The following is a 5930-nucleotide window of genomic DNA, read 5'->3' on the forward strand; positions in this document are numbered from 1 at the left end:
AAATGATTTTATAATTTATAAATTATTCTTATTAGTACCTCATTCAAATCTCAACAGCCATACTGAGGTAGATATTTTCACCAATTTGCAGGCTACAAAACCGAGGATTAGAAAGGTCATTCAAATCTGGTGTAGTAAAGCACCAATTCAAACAGTTCTTTTAACATGTTTTAAAAATTATAGCCACCAAGGACCCAAGTTTGGTTCCCAGCACTCAGGTGGCTCACAACCACCTGTAACTCTAGCTCCAGGACACCCTCTTCTGGTGTCCTACAGTCATTTGCACTCATGCACACATGCACACACACATAATTGAAAATAAATATTTTTTAAAAAGTTATAGCCATGTCTGGAGGGATGGTTCAGCAGTTAAGAGCACAGGCTGCTCTGGCAAAGGACCCAGGTTTGAGTCCCAGCACTCATATGACAGCTAACAACCATCTATAACTCCAGTTCTAGGGGAAATCCGATACCCTCTTCTGATCTCTGTGGGCATTGCATCACACAAGTGCACCCACACACATGCAGGAAATACACATACATATAAAATAAAAAAAATAAAATTTATTTTTTAAAAAGTTATAGCTGTTCTGGGCATGGTGGTGCATGCCTTTAATCCCAGTACTTGGGAGGCAGAGGCAAGCAGATCTCTGTGAGTTCAAGGCCGGCCTGCTCTACATAGTGAGTTTCGGGCCAGCTAGGGCTACAGGGAGACCCTGTCTCAAAAAAGACCAAAATTAAAAAGTTATAGGCACTATGCAGACAAGAAAAATCCAGCACATAGTTGAAATCATCCTTGAAAGTCCCTTAAAATGCCCATAAAGTACAGAATACAACTATCTTAAAAAAAATTTTTTTTGGTCTTTTTGAGACAGGGTCTCCCTGCAGCCCAAGCTGGCCTGGAACTCACTATGTAGACCAGGCTGGCCTCAGTCTCAGAGATCCTACTTGTCTCTGCCTCCTGAGTGCTGGGATTAAAGGCATGTGCCGCCATGCCCAGTCAGAATATTACTCTTTTACTAGCTGTGATATAGTTATTTTTTTTCCTCCAGTCCTGGAACACACATCTATTTCTTCAAATGAATGTAGATGAAATAAGCTGGCTGCATTTCAGTGGTCACACTATATACAAAAATGTAATGCTCTTTCAAATACTACTCTCATTCCCAAGGAGCCTGACTATGGAGACACTGGGCTGCTCTCAATGAGAAACAGACTTGAAGGAGTAGTAGATTAATAGTTCTTGTCACAGGGCATAGGCAGCTGAGTCAAAGAGCCAGAAAAATAGATGCTAAATTTTTTCTAAGGTGCATGTGGTGAACCATGCCAGTAACCCTGGCACTTGGAAGGCTGTACTATACTGTACTGTACTCTTCCTTTGGAGAATAGAACCAGCAAGACAGATACCAAATAAAGAGCTCAAGGTGAGGTGGAAGGCAGGTGGGTATAGGCTTTCAGCTGTTTTAAGATTTCTTTTTTGGGAGCTGGAGAGATGGCTCAGCAGTTCAGAGCATTGGCTGCTCTTGTAGAGGACCTGGGTTTGATTCCCAGTACTCACATGGTGGCTACTAACCATCTGTAACTCCAATTCCAGGGGAATCCAACACCCTCTTCTGACCTCCATGGGCATTGTACGACATGGATGCACTTACATACATGCACACAATACATACATACACATAAAATTAAAAAAAAATTTTTTTAAAGGATTTCTTTTGTTGTTGTTGTTTTTGGTCTTTTTGAAGCAGGGTCTCCTGTAGCCCCAGCTGGCCTGGAACTCTATGTAGACCAGGCTGGCCTCAAACTAACAGAGATCTGCCTGCCTCTGCCTGAGTGCTGGGATTAAAGGTGTCCACCATCATGCCCAGCTTTTTTCTTTCTTTTCTTTCCTGGTCTTTTGTTTATTTGTTTTTAGAATTTATCTATTTTTATTTTATGTGTATGAGTGTTTTCCTGAGTGCTGGGATTAAAGGTGTCCACCATCACGCCCGACTTTTTTCTTTCTTTTCTTTTCTGGTCTTTTGTTTATTTGTTTTTAGAATTTACTTATTTTTATTTTATGTGTATGAGTGTTTTCCTGAATGTATGTATGTGTACCATGTGCACTTCTGGTGCCAAAGGAGGCCAAAAGAAGAGTGTTGGATCCCCTGGAACTGGAATTACAGATGGTTGTGAGTACCATGTCTTTACGTTTTTCTTACATTCCCTGATTAAGAGAAGAAAAGTAATAGCCCCAAAGTAAGACTAAATTTGTTGAACATTTGTTTAAAATTTAGGTGTCAGGCACAGTGCCAAACAAAGGAGAGGAGGAGAAAAGAGAAAGAGAGAGAGAAGGGAGGGAGTAAAGAAAGAAAAAAGAAAGAAGGAAGGAAGGAGGAAGGAAGGAAGGAGGAAGGAAGGAAGGAAGGAACGAAAGAAGAAAGAAAGAGAAAGAAAGAAAGAAAGAAAGAAAGAAAGAAAGAAAGAAAGAAAGAAAGAAAGAAAGAAAGAAAGAAAGAAAGAAAGAAAGAAAGGGAAAGAAAGAAAGAAAAAGCTGGGGAGATGGCTCAGTAGTTAAAGCACTTGCCATGCAAGTTTGAGGACCAGGGAGTCCAGATCCCTAGAACCCATGTGAACACCAGGTGAGTGTGGCAGCACATCTGTAATTCCAGTGCTCAAGAGGTACATACAGGGGCTCCCTGGGGCAAGCTGGCTAGCTAGGCTAGTTGTATCAGTGAGTTCTGGGGTCAGCTGAGGGACCCTGTCTCAAAGAATAAAGTAGAGAACAATAGAAGACAACTCCAGACATCAACTTTGGGCCTTCACAGGTTCATGTAACTAGCACACACACACACACACACACACACACACACACACAAGCATACATACACAGGCATGCACACCACACATACATACTCATGAGAGAGAAAATTAAAAAGAAATGGTTGTGTTCTAGGATTTAAAAAGTGGTTAGGAATACAGATTCAGACATAAATACTAAGTCCTAATAAAGTTGATGTAGTTTCCCCAAATAACCCTAACCCTTCTACTTTTTTGCTGTTGTTGAATGGTCTCAATATAGCATAGGCTGGCCTCAAACACAAAATCCTCCTGCTTCAGTTTCCATTATGCTGGGATTACAAGTATGGACCACCACACTTGGTTAGAACACTTCAAAAGGAAGTCTTAGCTGTTATTCTAAGTGAGACATGCACAAAAAGTTTCTACTAGGAAACAAAATAGCCATTCTCTCTAGATCTATACCTGGAGTAATAGGTGTATGAGGTGTCAGTCATATGTGACTTGTTAAGAAAATGATCCACAGCAAAACAACAACAGAAACCTTAATCTTTAAATACACATTCAAATTAAAAGGTGACTCTAGCATTTTGTGATTATAAAAAAAAATCTACATATTCATTTTGGTCTCAGCTTTGAATACACAAAGTTAGAAATACACCCTTCGGTACAGCTAGGAAATCAGTTATGCTCAATACTGACTGGGATGTTTTTCACCTGTTGTTAGGGGAGGAGTGTTATTTTTAATTATGCTGACTGTCCCATGAAGAATCCCATAAAAGAGCAGTCATTAAAATCAAACTAAGGAATGAATTTCAAGCTATAAAATTCATAAGAGTGTTCAGATTCAAAATAGAGTGATTCTTCTCCAAGTAAAGCCCAGAGTAGTGCTCTGTACAAGGAAACAGAGGCTGAGAAGTCCAGACCTTCCTGGAAACTGATGTCACATTGGTAGGAGTCACCAGACACTCTAATTACTTACACCAACATTTCCCCTGACTTAGCCTCTCCTGTCACCTGTTGTCTCCCACTTATTGCTTATAAGATCAAAGAGCAGGAAAGAACTAGATTATTTATTCTGTGAAATAAAGATAATGTGCCTACTCTGCCCCATCTCAAAATAAGAAATAATCATGCTCTGTTTTGTTACTAAGTGACAAAGAAGCCAAGCGAAAACTTGACAACAATAATTAAATTAGAATCTTCAAACATTAGCTGGTGGACATGACAGTCTTTTTAGATTTTAGATTATAGGCAGCTAAGAAACAAATACAATCAAAATCCTAAACTTTTATACTCTTCTTCCTCAAGCAAACTTTGTGAAAAAAAAAAAAAGTATTAGCACCCAAGACAGGAAAAGTTGGGACAGTTTCTAGGTCATCTGGGCTCTAGTCTGACAGGTATAATTTCATTTTATTGCAAGTTTTGTGAATTCTCTTCATTTCAGAAAACACATAAAATGTAAATGTAAGAACACTTCTGGGGCTGGAGAGATGGTCCAGCGATTAAGAGCACTGGACTTGCAGAAACCCAGGTTAAGTTCCCAGCACCCACATGGCAGCTAAGAACCTTCTGTAACTGCAGTTCCAGGAGATCCAAGGCCCTCTTCTGGCCTCCTTGGACACTACATACACATGGTGCACTTACATGCAGTCAAAACATATACACATAAAAATAAATCAATAATTTTTTTATTTTTAAAAAATATTTTATGGGGAGCGGCTGGAGAGATAGCTCAGTGGTTAAAAGCACTGACTGCTCTTACAGTGGACCTGGGTTCAAATCCCAGCACCCACATGGCGGCTAACAACTGTCCATAACTCCAATTCCAGGGGATATGATGCCCTCCTCTAACCTCTGAGGGCATTGCATGACATGGGTATACTCACATACATGCAGGCAGTACATTCAAATACATAAATTTTTTTTTCTTTTGGTCTTTTTGAAACAGGGTCTCCCTGTAGCCCCAGCTGTCCTGGAACTCACTATGTAGACCAGGCTGGCCTTGAACTCACAGAGATCCGCCTGCCTCTGCCTCCCAAGTGCTCCCGGGTGTGCACCACCATACCCGGCTAAAAATAACATTAAAAAAAAATTTATGGGGCTGGAGAGATAGCTCGGCAGTTAAGAACACTGGCTGTTCTTGCAGAAGACCCGGGTCTAAATCCCAGCACCCACGTGGCAGCTAACAATTGTATGTAACTCCAGTTCCAGGGCATCTGACGGCCTCTTCTGTCCTCCACAGGCATTTTATTTGCATGTGTATTGCCTGCATGTATATAAGTGCACCTGTCTTGTGCAATGCCCAAGGTGGTCAGAAGAGGGTGTCAGATCCCCTGTAACTGAAGTTATGGATGTTGCTAGTTGCCATGTGGGTCCTGGGAATCAAACCCCGGTCCTCTGCAAGAGCAGCCAGTGCTCTTAACTGCTAAACCATTTCTCCAGCTCTCAATTTTTTTAATAAAAAAAAAAAATCCTTCTGCTAGGCATGGTGGCAACTGTCACCACATCCAGCACTTGGAAGGTCAAGGCAGGAGAACTGCAAATTCGAGGCCAACCTTGGCTCTACAGTAAGACCCTGTTTCACAAACAAATAAAAAAAATTTGAAACAACTTAAATACAATTTTGTTAGACTGTCTGCGTAGTTTATAATGTAAATGGCCATATGGGAAAAAAGGTAAGTTCAATCACTTAAGTCTTTAAGATCCAAGGTTTGCTGCCTCTCTCCTTTATATTCTGCTTATGTCTTTTTTTTTTTTCATGTGTATGCGTATATTGCCTGCATGTAGGTAAGTGCACCCATGTCATGCATGCTCATGGAAGACAGAAGAGACTGTTGGATCCCCTGGAACTGGAGTTACAGACAGTTGTTAGCTGCCATGTGGGTTCTGGGATTAGAACCCAGGTCTTCTGTAAGAACTGTTAAGAACCAGTGTTCTTAACCGCTGAGCCATCTCTCCAGCCCCCTCCTGTTTATGTCTTAAATAACAGCTACAATTTCACAGAGAAATTAATTCCTGTATGAAAATGAATTGATAGTTCTGTAGGCATGCTTAGATTTTTGCCTGGACACTGACATGCTTTAGAATTTTAAACTTCTATTAGCAAGCAGCAAAGTCTATGTGCTATTCAACATAGATAAAAATGCATC

General features: G+C 40.6%; 1 protein-coding gene across 5 annotated transcripts in view; it reads right to left on the reverse strand.

Annotated features, from left to right (window-relative positions):
- Nucleotides 1-5930, reverse strand: part of Ttbk2 (tau tubulin kinase 2) — a 170168-nt gene that overhangs the window by 44296 nt on the left and 119942 nt on the right. The window lies entirely within an intron of this gene.

Source organism: Nannospalax galili, unplaced genomic scaffold (assembly GCF_000622305.1).
Source record: "Nannospalax galili isolate Female #2095 unplaced genomic scaffold, S.galili_v1.0 scaffold342, whole genome shotgun sequence".
In the NCBI taxonomy this organism is placed as follows: Eukaryota; Metazoa; Chordata; class Mammalia; order Rodentia; family Spalacidae; genus Nannospalax; species Nannospalax galili.